We start from the raw sequence: 16,760 nt of genomic DNA on the forward strand, positions 1-16,760 counted from the left end.
GTTTTATTTAAAAAATAACTTATTACCCCCATTGCTTCTCGATCTTTTTGTAAGGAATAGCTCAAATTCACAGCTATGGTACCAGAACAGCCAGTAATTATCGAACGCATTTTGTGCCGTACAAATGTCAAGCAGTTTACAATTCTCTACCAAGGTCCTAAAATTTGGAACTCTCTCCCTATTTCGGTCACTCGTTCGTCAAACTTTCTCAGCTTTAAAGCAAAATTGCAAGAGTTTTTACTTAAATAATCACTGAATCGGCCAAGCCGCACACTCGCAGCACCTTTTCTTTACTTAATTTATTATTGTAAGTGAGGTGGCTCTCCCATAAGCCTGGTGGCTTCTTAGGTCTCCTCGCCTTCTAACTGTTATCGCTATAATTAACTATTATTTAATTGTTAAAATAAGGCATATAAAGATGATGATGATGATGAAGAAACCTATTTTTTTGCTACGGAAAAATTGTTTTCCATCTTGGGTCATAGACAAGATCATTTACAGGTATCTAGCAAAGAAAAATTATCCTTCTCCTACTGGGCAGAACGCCTCTTCTAACACCGGTAAACCTTCTTCGCACTATTATAAACTTCCCTATGTTGGTCGGTTTTCGAACATCGCTCAGACTAAGTTAAGACAACTACTCAAACGTTATTGATAGATATCCAGATAGCTTTATTAGGAAGTAAAATCATTGCAGCCCGCGGGCCGGCTGAAATACGTCTTACTTTACAATGGGAATAAATTAGCTCTTACTCTAAGATAACTACAATAAAAGCTGCAAAGTGTAATCTACAATAAAATACAATAAGAGAAGTATCAAAAACCAAAATACAAATAATTAAGATAGCTACTAATAATTAAAACTGTTCGCCATGATTATTGTTAATGTAGAGTTCATTGTTAATGTAAAGTTCGTATTGTAGAGCTGATTTAGATGTTAAGTTAGTCTTCCGTACGTTTAAACTCAGAAACATGTTTAGTGTGAAAGATTCAGTACCGCTGGGTCTACGTTCGCGTGTCGTATGTAGATTTTCATGTGCTGACGGTAATGTCAGTTATATTGGTGAGACCACTCGCCACATTTGTACACGAGTTCGTGAGCACCTCTTGTCGGACAAAACTTCGCATATTTACAAGCACCTGCAATCATCAAGGGCCTGTCTTGACTCTTGTGATACTGAATGTTTCACGATCTTAGGTTTTGCCGCTTCAAAATACCAAACTAAGATCAAAGAGGGATTGCATATTAAGCGGGAACAACACATTCTTAATCAGCAATTGAAGCATCTAGAATTGTCCCTTTCCTTTTAATTATGTTTTTCCTTGGTCTTTTATTTTATTATTATTATTATTATTATTATAATTATTTTATTTATTTATTTATTTTGCTTTAGATCTAGTCAAGCGCGCGCTATTTACATTTTCACGTTTTTAACATTCAAATCTAACGTAAGCCCTGACACGTAGTTTGTAACGTACCTTGATATAAATTCAAATGTACAACCGTTAAATACTCATTTGCAACTGAAAATGACATGAGAATGTCGAAAAATGTCTTGTAAATTCAAACTGAAAGTTGTTGTTTCTTTTTTGAGAGAAACTGAGATAAATAACCAAAAACTTAACAATTTGTACTTTTATAATGGCCATATGCGTAACTAGCAATGCCATCAGAAAGAATATGTCTTTTATCATCAAAAAAACTTAATGAAACCTTAGTTAACTCATAACTACCAATCTGGTGGTTTTGGCTTCTAATGGTTTTCATTTTGTGATTTATTTGTTTGTCATTTAATAAAACATCAGCATAATTTGCATGTTCTCAGTCTTTTTTTTATCACTGTTTTTTCCTTTTGCTGTTCTGCTAGTGTTACCATTATCTTTATTATAACTGTACATTTTGTATCTTAAGCCAACAAACTCAATGATTGGAACACCAGCAGCTTCATCTTTCATTTTACCAATAACTTTCTTGTTTTCTTTGTTAAAGTATTGTGAAGATTCATCGTAATCACTGTTGTCAAACATATCTCTATTCTTCCAAAAATCTTTGTAAACATTTACTGCTTCAATCTCATAAGTTAATGAATCAGTATCTGTAGACAATAACTTTGCTTTGTCGTTATATTTATACTTTGTATAATTGTAATGAAAATCATACAAATCTGGAATACACATTCAAACATAAGCTGGTCGATTTAAAGTCAATGTATCTTTTATTTTGTGAACAGCAACAAGATTCTCATTAAATATCTTACTTGATACAAAAGTTGGTTTTGATGTTAATTTCAACAACTTATTCTCATTTGTTACAACTCTCACATCAACACGTTTTCTTAGATTTCCCATTGTTTTACCAAACACTGAATTATTCATTAACTTGAAAAAGTCTTTCTCAAAAGCGTTTTTTGCTTGTGTTCTCTTTTGTGTATTAAAGTCGATGTATTGTCTTAACGATGGTGACTGAATAAATTCAAGTACTCTATGAACTTTTTTCAATTTCATTCCAAGGTTGAGATATAGCTGAAGATTTCGGTAATGAAGAACGCATTTCTCTTGGTTTGATAATGTTAGGATCAATTTTGATACAAGACCTGTTGATATATTAATTTTATCAGCGATTTGTTTACTGTATGGTGACAACATGTCTGGTGTGACTTTGACCTTTTCCGGTGCGAGTAGATAATCATTATGCAAATCATGCAATTATTTTGGGTATTCAAGATCGACTTCCAAAATTAATCCCTTTTTACTATCTTCAGTAAAAGAACAGATGTTAAGTTTATCAATCTTCTATTGTGAAAGCCATTTGAATCCACCAGTCGGAATGTATTGCGACCTAGCTCAACCGTAAACATTATTAGCATCAAGATACATGATATACTTTGAAGGTTCATTCTCATTAAGATCTTTCATGTATTTGTTATTCGCTTTTCCACATCGATTAGCAATATAACTTATTCCACCGCGCATACCTTTTTCAGTGAACTGAAACATGTCAATATTAGTCATCAATTCAAGTTTGATGTTAGTCATTTTCAACATAGCATCCCAAGATAATCCCAGACTTGTGAAGTAATGGCAAGGATCGAGTTTGTAATATTGAAGACAAGTTTATCTGAAATTCTAAAACACATCAGCTAACAACAATATGTCAGACTTAAGGTACAAATCATGATAATCACCCATTGTTTTTAACTTGAATCTTTTTTATATACTTTAAGCATGTTTGCAATCATCGTCTGAGATATGCTCATCTATTAGTATGCTGTAAAATTTATCTTTGGTTGGAAGTTCTGTCTCATCGAATTTATCTAAGCTATCCATGTAATCATAAGGATAAACACCCTTTTGAGTCATAAGATTGAATTTTGTTTTCTTGAATTGTTCTGAAGTATATTTAAAGCTTCTTTAGGAAGATTATTGACTAGTTTATCAAGACTTGAGCTCATGAATTGAAAACTATCGATGAAAGTAAGATGACTCCCTAGTGTGAAAGCCATATACTTTTCCATGTTGTTTGGAATTGCGTTAATGTTAATTTCAGATTCTTCTCCCCCCACTCGGGCCTTTGCTAGCTAACGTGTTTATGTCATCGTTGGAAGAAAGGCTAGTGCTCGAAGGCAAACTGCCTGATTATCATCGCAGATATGCTGATAAAACTCTCACTATAATGCCCAACATTACTACAGCTACGGATTTCCTAGACACCCTGAACCACGCCCATCCTCTGTAAGCTTCACAATGGAAATCGAAAAAGATGGCATTCTCCCCATTCTTGGAACCCAGCTCCTAAACCATGCACCCCAAATGGAGACGAAAGTTTATGTTAGGTCAACTAATACTGGTTTACTTGTCCACTACCAGAGTTACGTTGACAACCGGTACAAACGGAACTTAACAACTATGCTCGATCGCGCTCACCGTTTGTCCTCTTCATGGCTTTATTTTTCTGAGGAGTGTGAGCGCTTGAGGTATTTACTCTCACGTTTAGACTACCCTCTCCACCTTATCAACTCCACCATTAACACCTTTATGAACTCGAGAGTTGCTGACCAGCAGCCATTGCAGGCGTTGGGAAGATTGGCGAAAAATGATGTAACCCGGGTAGTCATACCCTTCAAGGACCAAGACTCCGCTAACATTGTTAAGAATGGCTGCCTGTTAGAATCGAGAATCGTCCGTCAGCGACCATTTTGGCGAATTGCTCATATTTTGCCCAACGATACCCTTTGGTAAACTGTTTTCAAAAATCAAGTTTAAATGTTCCGACGAGTGTTCATTTTTCAGAAATTTGCGAAAATTTGAAAACGCGGTTTAAGTGCGGTTTTTCGCTTGGCAAATTGTCCAAAACTCACTGCAAAACCCAAGCTCCGTTGAAGGCTTAAAATGAATTCAGTTAACACCAAACTTTACTTGTGTCAAGAAAAAGTCTTCCCATTCATTTGTGTTATGTTAATTTTTTCCGTACACAGCTATGTTGTGATCTTTTTTGTCCCTTAAGCAACACCCTCAAAAAGTTCTGTACATGGGGCGAAATATAGGTAAAATTTAACGCGATAAAAGTATACCTGGTACATAATTTTTTAAATTTTTAACTTGATATTCGTAATAAAATGTCATTATTCAATACCTGGGTAAAATTTGAGGCTTTGAATCGGAACGCTTCCTTTTGAAAATACCACAAATTTTTGTGTCCTGAGCGAGCAAAGATGTATGTTTTGTAAACAAACGCTAATATAATTATTCCCTGCAGGGTAGAAAAAGGTTTTGAAATCAACTTTAATTTTGGAAATTTTTAGCTGTTATGCCACAAGATATTAGGTAAAGGGGAAATCATACATTCAAAGAGGCGTGTGAGAGCAGAGAGAAAATAAAATCAGTGTCCAAAATGTACATACCGTTGTTACATCGATCAACATTATGCAAATTACGACCTCAGCTGTAGGAAAACTATGATATCTCTTGCTCAGTTTGTTGAATGACTCTTAAACAATTAAATGGTTGTTTTTCATATATATAGAGATAATATGTATATATTGATCAATAATTCCTGAGAATGCATGGGGAGAACAGCATTCTGTACAAGCATTTCAGTGTATCAATGCAAATTATTTCTATTTATCATAACCGACGTCCGATCCCAGCAAACACGCACCACATAGTGCCCTAAATGAGCTGTCATAAATAAACCAAAGACTGAAAAAAAACAAAAACTTCACTCAAGGTCTGATAACCACACGATAACACTTTTACACTTCAATCTCAGATTTACTACAAAGGGCAAAGGATAGTGCGTCAGTATACCCAGCATACTGTGGGAAAGGAAGATTCTCGTGTTTCTCTGAAAAAAGGCTGGGCTCTCAGAGTAATTAAAAAAGGCTTACAGATTCAACGAAAAACAAAAGTCGTACTTTCTGTCTAAACTTCGAATAGGGCAGACGACAGGCCACAAGCTTGACGCTGAGGTAGTTGCTCGAGATATGCGGCGTGCTTGGGGCACCGATGGTGCACGACTTTTCCAGTCATCGGACTTCCTCACAACTACCCAGATCAATCAATCAATCAATCAATCAATCAATCAATCAATCAATCCTTTATTTAAACACGTGACACCTAGGAGTACTGAAGTTCTCGTTAAAACGTGTACGTGTATGTACAATTAGAAATAAAACATAATTTCTGTAAGAATACAAATAATAAGTAGATCTATGAAATAACTAAAAACAGGATCGAAGATCATAGACAAGAGTTATCAACTCAGGTAACCTGAAACCGCGTTATCAGATGTTCGTTAATTTATGAAAAGTTAAGAATCGCTGGAACATGATTTTTGAAAAGGGTTTGCTGAAAGGTTTCTTTGGGCGAAATATCAGCAATTCACCAAAATGGTTTAAAGAGTCATTCAACAAAATAAGCAAGAGATATCACAGTTTTCCTACAGCTGAAGTAGTAATTTGCATAATGGTGATCGATGTAACAACCGTATGTACATTTTAGACACTGATTTTATTTTCTCTCTGCTCTCACGCAACTCTGAATGTATGATTTCCCTTTTACCTAATATCTTGTGGCATAACAGCTAAAAATTTCTAAAATTAAAGTTGATTTCAAAACCTTTTTCTACCTGGCAGGGAATAGTTAGATTAGCGTCTGTTTACAAAACATACATCTTTGTTCGCTCAGGACACAAACATTTGTGGTATTTTCAAAAGGAAGCGTTCCGATTCAAAGCCTCAAATTTTACTCAGGTATTAAATGATGACATTTTATTACGAATATCAAGTTAAAAATTTAGAAAATTATGTACCAGGTTTACTTTTATCGCGTTAAATTTTACCTATTTTTCGCCCCATGGACAGCACTTTTTGAGGGTGTTGCTTAAGGGACAAAAAAAAACACAATATAGCTGTGTACGGAAAAAATTAACATAACAGAAATAAATGGGAAGACTTTTTCTTAAAACGTGGGAAGTTTGGTGTTAACTGAATTCATTTTAAGCCTTCAACAGAGCTTGGGTTTTGCATTGAATTTTGGACAAGTTGCCAAGCGGAAAACCGCACTTATACCGCGTTTTCAAATTTTCGCAAATTTCTGAAAAATTAACACTCGTCGGAACTTTTAAACTTGATTTTTGAAAACAGTTTACCAAAAGGTATCGTTGAGCAAAATATGAGCAATTCACCACAATGGCCGCTGACGGACGATTCTCGATCCTTATAGGCAGCCATTCTTAAGACACAGTTGAAAGACCTTAGCATTAAGCTCCAAACCACAATCCAGCCCGTATTTGTCAATCGGAAAATTGGCCTAAACCTTAAAGAATGTGAGACCAAACCACAGCTGGTTAATCAACAGTGCGTATAGTGTACCAATTTAAATGTAACCTGTGCGATACAGGGAGCTATGTTGGTTACACACGCGGGCATTTATATGCCCGCGTGGATAGCCATAAGAGCACGTCATCTTCAGTACGCAAGCACTACGACAACGATCACGCAGGTGCTGTCCCTGAGGACCTTCGTAGCTGTTTCAAAGTTCTAAAGAAGTGCATGAACAAATTCAGTTGTCTTGTCAACGAGATGCCTTACATCAAACAGTTAAAAGCGAGTTTGAACGTGCAAACGGATTCTATCCGTGCTAAAGTATTTGTGTAGCTACCACCCCTATGTAAATTAGTTGTAACTCTTGAACTCACATTTGTTAATTTTATTTTCATTTGTACCCTTCATAATGGCGTCATGAAGTCGCCGAAACGTCGGGATATTATATCGCTCGTTTTTACCTGTCTATGTATTACTAAATCTCTGTTAATTCTCCTCTTTTATTCATATATTTATTATTCTTAACGATTTTACCGATTTCTTGCATGATAAAATGTGAATCATAACCTCTCAGATTATGAAATATTACTGGTATTTTATCACTGATTCGAAAGTTTAAATTACAATCTTGATGAGCTGAACCTCTGTATTTTCTGGTTATTTGACACTAATCTCTTACACGAATATCTTTGTTGGTATATTAAGTTAACAAATATGGCATGTATCAGCATTTTTAAACTGTTTCTCATCTTCTTTAGTCATTCTCATTGGTTTGTTAAATTCAGATTTGATAACTCTCTCACAATATTCCACCTCTTTAAGCATCTGTTCCATGAATTTTTAAACTGCTTTCTCACCGCGATATATTTGTATAGGTTTTGTATACTTGTCATCATAAGTACAAACAACCTAGTAACCATATCCACAATCAGTATGTGTTTGATAAGCTTCAGTGAAAGATTCATCGTCAGATGGTTGCCAACCTTGTAATTTCTCGGTTATCGCTTTGAAGTCGGCATAGATTATAAATGGAGCAGGTAGTTGTTTATGATAATTATTGAATTTCAATATGTTGCTATCTTTAGTCGGCAACTTTACAGCTTGCGCTCCATTGATTACGAGACAATTAACTTTGTGATCAGTTAATACCTTTTCAGAGTTAAAACACTGCAAACAACACACACAAAAGTGCTTTTTATTCTTGTGTTTCGTTTGGTTAAACATAAGTCTATTGAAATCTTTCATCGATACATAATGTAAATTTTTCTCTTCTTAATAAAAGATTCAAATTATTTTCATTCCTCTCTTTGACAATATATATTGGATATCATTATTTATCATCCTAGCCGAATACGTTTTCAATCTTGTTGATTTGTTTTATAGTCACTGGAAATTCAATTCCTGTGTAATCCAATTGTTCAACGAAAGCTGTCAACTTTTTTAATCCGCTCAGGATACTTCTCTTGTGGATTTAAGTGTCTCATATGAAACCAACGGAAGCATTCATTATCTTTATTTTTCAGATTGATCAATCCTTTTCTATTTTTTCTCAGTTCTGGTGGAGGTTGAATCTAAGAAGAACCTTTGGTTGGATTATATATAACAGTATTTATATAGTGATTATCTGCTGATTAAATACGCCAGCCAGATCCCTGTGAAATCCATTGTGCAATTTGATATAGTATGTGTTGCTTTGTTCATTGTAAAAAGTCTGCTATTTCTGGTCATTAATTATTGTCTGAGGTGTACTATTAAAATATGCTGTTTTTGTTTGAACTTCATCATCTCTAATATGCTTCTCAAAGGTAATCTTTAATGTCTCTGTGAATTTAAAACCTTTCATGATGCTTAATATATTCCGAAGGAATTTAATGATAGCAAATCTTGTGCTCTACATTTGAATCAATGGATCTTTATTATTTTTTGTTCGTATTTCATATGATTTAGTGAATTCTTTTAAAGCTTTGTTTGTCTCAGTAACTCTTGTTCTTGGTAATGGAACAGGCCTCTTTGTTCTTGGTTTAGGCACTAGTTTATAATCATCTCGGAACTTTAAAGGTGGTTCAATAATGTTTTCTTCATAATCTTGAACCATCTTTTGAACATTATTTGGTAATAGTGTAAATTGAATTTTCCTTGGTGCTGGCTAAGGTCGATATTTTGGAACAGATCTCAAATTCATTATTATGTCAATGAGCTGGTCTTTTGTCAGATTTTGTAATTTGTTTTTTTTTCATCTCTATATCATATGTAGATAAATTTTTTCCATATATTCTACATGTGAATTTTAAGTATATTTTGATTTTCTATATTTTCTAGACTTGAATTTTCTTTGAGTGTTTTTTATTTTTATTTTCCATATTTTCTACGCGCGAATTTTCTTTGTGTTTTTAAAATTTTGAAAAACACGTTTGAACCGGTTTGAACCAGTTTTATCGTCATTTTGAATTTTTGTGAGTCAGCATTTTTGGAATTCTTGGAATCTTTAATGAGTCAATATTTTTCTGGAAATTTGGGGATTTTTGTTGACTCATTAAAAACATAAAAACAAATCATTAATCATCGGATTAGGAACCTTTTTAAAAATTTTCCTATAGTTTTTATCAAGAGATTTCAAAGTTTTTGTTAACTCATCAAAAACGTATAAACATATCATTAGTAAGTGAATTGGAAGCATATTGCAGGCATTTTTGGAAAATGATCTGATACTCTCATTCACTATACTACTACCGTCAGCGCATATACTTTTCCAAATGATTGGCTTGGTTTTTTATTTGGTTTGACAAAAATTTTTTCATGATGAAGGAATTGGAAGGAGTGGAAACACTGAAAATGAGGAACAGGAGCTTGTGCAAAGTGGCTATCAATATAGGTTTGAGCCTTATTTACCCAAACTTGCACATCTTATGTATAAAGCAAACAATGGCGCGTAAGACAGTATTGATACGAGGAGAACAATCAGCTGCCGTAATCCATACAGTTTTCATTTGACAAAATTATAGGAAAGACTTTTTATGAATTTGACTGAAAACCTACCTTCCTTCATAGCGTTGATTACGCTAGGTTCCAATTGAACAACAACTGTTGCATCATTGCGACATTCCTACCTCCTATGAAATTCGGAAACTAAGTGTAAGCCATTATCACGCATTAAATACGTGTAACGTCTGTTTAAATACCTTTCCCCGATTTGCTCTTGAAGGAAGGCGATAATCACCTCATTGCGTAAAACTGGGGACTCTAACACAAATACATAAACAATAGACCACTTTCATAAATGGCTGCTGGATCGATATTCTTTTGTTTAAATTTAAATTAGCCCTACTGGCCTCGTTCTCCAGTACAAAATTCAACAGAATACATTATCTCAAGCGAGGCCAGTAGAGCTTATTTAAATTTAAACAAAAGAATATTTATACGGCGGCCATTTATGAAAGTGGTCTATAGTCTCCATTGGCGCGAAATTATACACGGTCATTTTCTGCGGACATTATCTGTTCTTATGAATAAAGGCTGATAGTTTCGAAAGAAACTGTTTGGGGCTGCGTCGGTGGGAGTAACGAAATAATTTGGATATATCAACAAAGTTCAAATGGTAAATTGGCCACCGTAACGATTACAAAAAGCTGACATTTCAAGCCTTAGCCCTTCGTCGGACCGAATCTGTTCTTAGATGCGAACAGTTTTCCGAGAGCGAAGCTCGAGTAAAACTGTGAGCTTCGAGGAACAGATAATTTCCCAGCACAAATATACGGCCATGTTATCGCGCAAAATAGAAGCTTTTTTGTTTAATATCCGTCAACTTTTTTTTTCAACGCGCGGGAGAAATGTTTACGAATAGCAATTTTACGGCTTAGAATGCTCACTTTTCAGTATTCTCTGATACGATTTCAAGAACATAAAAACGTCTTCCTTGTTCTGTAACAACTACTCTACGCTTTCTCATCTTGAATTAACTTTTAAGCGCAGGGGTTTCCGTATTGGACGCAAGGTTTGGACATTAACAATATCTTTTACGGTATATCTTCGGATATCCCCCACGAGTTTTCATGAAATAAAGGATCAAGTTTGCACTTTCTTTGAAGACCACTATTTTAAAGTGTGTAACAAAGCTCGAAAGCAAAAGTAAACTCTGTATCGTTTTGAAACCTTGTGTGACAAGTTGAAGTCTCACGAGCCAATACCACGCGAGCGTTACGCAACTGAGACCTGTCACAAAATGCTTCTCTGATTGCTTCGCATTTCCCACCTATGAAAAATTGCGTCGCACGTAGACTATTCAATCGAAAATCAAATCAGAAATATTCTCATATATGACAACAAAAGTCAAGTAAATTCGCCCGCAATTACACTTGATTGTTGTCAGGCGCAACTTGAATAGATGAAATATCAATTTTTTTTTTAGTACCTGTTCAACTGTCATCATCTGAATCCGTTAACTCCCCGCAGATGCAGCTTCTTTTTTCTCTATGTGTAACGATATCAAGAAAAAATATTTGCTTAGCTACAGTTGTGATAAAACTATGAAATATTTCATATTCACCAGATACGATCTAACCCTGTCTAATGTCATGCTACTTCATAAAGGTTCTTAAGTTTGTTTGCTTGTTGTTTTTTACTTTGTTTATCGTTTTTACTTTATTACGCGCGTTTCTATATTTTGCTAAATGTTGCCATTTAGACTCAGTTATTCTCCTTTGAGTGTAAGACACTCGCTATCCGCTAGATCCTGTCTTTCTTAGAGGGAGACATCATCCCCCTTATAAAACTGGATCGAAAAGGATGAAGACAGCCCACGAGTAGTGTTACTGAACCAAGAGGACACGTTCTCTTCATTACACAGACTTTTTTGTATTTATTATCATTTTAAATTATTGCGTCAAAGAAATGAAAAAGAATTAAACTACAACTGCTTAATCCATAAATTGAAGAGATATAGTTAGTGCGTTCTTTGAACTTCCTCGCAAATTAATATAAATAATGTGGCGTTTAATCAACAGAATATCACTACTTAATTGTTAGAGGTGCATCAATATTTTAAGGAGAGGTTAAATTTCAGGCTCTCCTGTGAATTATAAATCTAAGAAAACTGTACATGACATGAAAGTCTTTTCTATGATATTTCCTTGAAAAGCGCTCAAAGTTTCCTAAAATTCCACTTTTCCGCTTTCACCGTTACAACTTCACCAGGTTCCTAAAACGGTAACGGTGAACTTATTTCATGTAAATGCACCTAATTATACCATAGACATGTCGGCGATCAAAATTGAAAAAAGCTTCTGGTCCAGTCTTGCTAGAGATTTCATCCCAGTGCATTCATTGTTTGAATCATAAAGCTTTTTCGTCCATTCACACTCGGAAAGGATGCAAATTTGCAAAGTAACATAAAACTATGGTTTTTTTTTCTTACGTATTGAATCTTGAGCAAGATTAAACAGGCAACCATCTTTCTGTTGTTTTCACTCATTGACTTCCTCTCACATGAAGAGAGAATTCGGTGTTAAATCAATGTCAAATGTCAATCACCGGAGGAAGATAAAAAGATCGACAAATGCCATAAATTACATATTGATTCTTGCAGCAACCGTTGCAATTTTCCCTTTTTTTATTGCAACATGCTACAGATTATTTGATTCCTTTTCGGCCTTACCTGAATATTGCTTGTTATAAGGCTCATTTGCCAGATGGTTTCTCGATGTTTCGCTGTAAATGGAAACAGAACAGTTTCGCGTCTTATAATGAAAATTATTAATGACACTATATCGAAAAGGATATCTGCTCCTCCAAAAGAAATATCAGCATCATTTATTCGTCTAGTTTTTCGATTCACTAGTGGCATCGTTGCAGAAACATTGTTTCAATTCTTCTGCAAACCCTAGTGTATCGTACAAGAAAATATTATTGTTGTCTACAGGGTTTTCTCGCTTCAGCATTTTCAGATTTTGTATTTGGATCGGTGAAAAGCTGTTATAGTTTCATAGCTCCTCCATGGACAGATGACTCAGATACCTCAAGGTGTATTATGTTTGTCTGCGGGTCAGCAATGAGAATAATTCTGTAGTTTAAACTGGTGAAGAATAGTGGAGATAATTTTTGCTCGGTCTTCGCCGAATAAAGAACGACTTTACTCATTTGTCTCGAGTATGAAATAGTAGAAAAAAAACTGAGCCTTATTTGACGATTCGATCTCTAAACTTGGCTATTTCGATTCTTTTCAAAATTCCTTAATTCGACGACAGAGCTGGAAATTTACTCTCTTTCTTCATCTTTTTTAAGAGATGACGTATTCCACCCACGGTATTGCGGGTCGCATATAACCCCGTATGTATGTCTTCACTCAATATCGAGTACTTTATAGCCCTGTGACAGAGCTGAAGACCATAAACTTCGATGGTCAAAGATTCGTATCCTCGAAAGGATTTCTCTTTCACCCTCGCTGATGACAAAAAAAATATCTCTCATTTTATCGTCTTATCCTTTAAATTATTTTTGTAGGTATATTTTCTGTCATTGCACAATACTGTTCTTACCTCAGCTCTTGTCAAAATTCAGTTTTTTCCACAATCAGGTGAGAAAACAAATTACTTGATATCTCGAGAAGTTTTGAGGAAGCTGAATATGCGTTTTTCGAACTCGAAACAGAAAAACTTGTACCATTTGTTTATTTGGTAAGGAATGATTCTATTTTTTTACTACAATGTATGCTATTTCACTATTTACGTCACACCAAGTTCGAACTGGGCATCAACTGATATTTTTAGCTTTTCATTTTCACTAATCTAACTTACAGTACAATTACATGTCGTACGTAGATAAACTTAATTCATCACAAGATTCGACTGTTTTGCTAATATTGCGTGATATATCTTTAAAAACCATTTCTTTTTAGTCAGTATCCTTAGATCGATTACTGTAATGTCAGACCTAGAAATCTTAGAGGAATTTTTTCGACCAAAAAAAGGCTTTCTATTTCATTGTTTTACGTACATTTATGAAGGGGTGAGAGGAGAAAGAGGTCCGGACCATTCCCTCGCGCTCTTGTTTCTTGCACGCGGTCAGTGATCTGGGGACTTATTCAACCACTACAGATGCGGGCTGGTATGGCGTTCCATCACCGCCAAAACTTAAACTTAGCTCTTTATCCACGCATACTATCACTCACTAGCAACATAAAAATATTGAATTGAAACATTCAACCCTCCACTACAACATTCATGTCAGGCGTTTAAAATACACTCACAACATTTAAATATACACTCCAAACATTCAATCAATCAAGTGAAACATTTAAAGCAGGCATGCAAAATCCACTTACAACATTTGGACATACAATTTAAACAAGCGGTTATTCAATTCCAACTTTCATTTCGGACATTCGACTTTCAATTCGACCGTCCATTCAAACATTCGCCGGATTATTCAATTTAAACATTCAATTTGAACATTCAATACGAACATTCAATCGAACATTCGATTCAAACATTCGATTTTTCAATTCAAACATTCAATTAAAACGTTCAATCTAAACATTCAATTCCAACATTGAGTCCAAACATTCAATTCCAACATTCAATTCAAATTAAACATTCGATTATTCAATTCGAACATTCAATCCAAACATTCAATTCAAGAAAAGAAAATTCGATCTTATGACTCGAAAAGGTTTCTCCTTATGATTACATGGATAGCTTTGACAAATCCGATGAGACAGAACTTCCAACCAAAGATAAATTTTACAGCATACTAACAGATGAGCATATTTCAGACGATGATTACAAACATGCTCAAAATATATGGAAAAGATTCAAGTTAAAAACAAAGGGTGATTATTTGGTGATTATTCAGTTTGGGGTGCACGGTTTAGGAGCTGGGTGCCCAGAAAGGGGAGCATGCCATCTTTTTCGATTTCCATTGTAAAGCTGACAGAGGGATGGGCGTGGTTCAGGGTGTGTAGGAAATCCGTAGCTGTAGTAATGTTAGGCATTATAGTGAGAGTGTCCTCAACATATCTGCGATAATAATCAGGAAGTTTGCCTTCGAGCACTAGCCTTTCTTCCAACGATGACATAAACACGTTAGCTAGCAGAGGCCCGAGTGGGGGAGAAGAATGTGAAATTAACATTAAAGTGCTACTGAAGTGAATTACATGAATACCCTTTTTGAAATAAAAAAGGTTTTTCAATCATAGAAAAGTTGTTTTAAAAAATAAAAACGTATAATAACGGTCCAAAAATTTCTCATATCGGAGCTCAAAGAGTACTTCTTAGTGCGTCCATTTCGCGAATTCTGAGCCTTCGAAGTTCCCAGCGGTTGACAATACCTGTGACGTCACACGGTTGACACGCTGTAATCCACAGTAAGTCTTCGAGTTCTTGGCGACTTCAATGCGGCAAATACATCTTAGCCTGCGACTATATCTTATATAATATCCAGTTCTGACGATTCGGACTCCAAATCGAGTTCTAGGAATGTTTCGGAGGCAGGAGAAAGCGAAAACGAGAGAGATTTCGGAGTGGTTGGCGGACTCGTGGAGTGATACCGATTCGAGCCTGAAGCACCTGAAGGCTATGAAGAACTAGATGAAGAAGACGAAGATGGCTTGACTCCGGCGATATTGGAGTCTAGGTCTGAGAATCAAATAACCTTAGATGAATGGTAGGTGAAAACTTAAAGCGAAACTCCGACATTACACCTTCTCTTCGTTTGTTTTCGTCCACGCGAGTGTGTTTGCATAATACTAAGTTGTCTCGGGCTCGCGCTTATCAGTCTTTCCTGATGTTTACATTATTCTGAATTCAAGTGTCGTGGCAACAACTGCGATACAGAACTTCTGTGGAGTGCCTTCGAGTTTCGTTGCTGTAAGGAAGTCACGGCAGCCATGGCAAAACTGACCTTTGAAGGCATCGAAGGTAATTGCGTGCTCGACCATCCAGACTTGCTCTGACAAACGCCACAGTACTTGAGCAGGTTTGCTCTCTGATGAAGGACAAGAATGGCCAGGCTTACAAGTTTCCAACCAGAGGAACTCTAAATGCGAAAAAGGAGTAAGTACGATTTCTTATGTTTATAAAACTTCGCCTCATTTCAGTCAAGCGCATCGACCGAATGTGGATGAGGCTCACCTACTCGAGTACATAAAAATAGCTTACAAGTTAGATTGCTGCAGAATGTTTTCTGTGTAATTTGACTGAGAACGACTTCATTTTAACAGCAATAATGCTCCGATATTATTGGCAATATCTAAGCAATAATTTCAGATGTAAAAGTCTTTTGTAAGAATTAAAAGGAGAACCTGAAAACAATATTTGGTTGATCACTCTAACATCGATTGTGTCAACTTCACTCAATGTTATTATTTTGTTTTTGATGGTTTTGGTGGAGGGGAGGAGGAGATGACACTGGTTTGTTAAAAATACAACTCCAAGTGCTATAACTCATAAAAACTGTAAACTTTTCTTCTTTCTTAGAAGCTGTTGTGCCACTGCATACCGCTTTCTTGTGCGATGGATATTTGGGCCCCTTGGTTGGAACAACACTAAACCACTTCCTGCCTGTATAATTATACAATAGAATTAGGCAGAAGTATCAGACTGCCTCCACCAGAGGTTACATCACTGCAGAGCAAAGGCAAAATTAAGCAACAAGTAAAAATTCTGTACAGCAACAGCTCTTTTAGGAGCCACCACATTTTAAAAAAGTCATGACCACTGTGCATTCAAGTTGTTGATCTTTTATTTTCCAATGCTACATACCACATGCAAGATCCCTGTCACAGTACATGTATCTGTTGTGACAAGTGTAAATATAGTACAATTTTATTTTTTAGTCTCACCATTTGGCCATGATAAACACAAACAAAATCTATTTACTAAAGTTTCTTTTGATATCCAATCAAAATGTCTGTATGTTCATCGACTGGCATATGTGTTTTAGGTG

At 35.5% G+C, this 16,760-nt stretch overlaps 1 pseudogene; it reads right to left on the bottom strand.

Annotated features, from left to right (window-relative positions):
• Positions 1-16,760, bottom strand: part of LOC111342745 (ATP-dependent DNA helicase Q1-like) — a 172,765-nt pseudogene that overhangs the window by 36,041 nt on the left and 119,964 nt on the right.

Source organism: Stylophora pistillata, chromosome 2, assembly GCF_964205215.1.
Source record: "Stylophora pistillata chromosome 2, jaStyPist1.2, whole genome shotgun sequence".
In the NCBI taxonomy this organism is placed as follows: Eukaryota; Metazoa; Cnidaria; class Anthozoa; order Scleractinia; family Pocilloporidae; genus Stylophora; species Stylophora pistillata.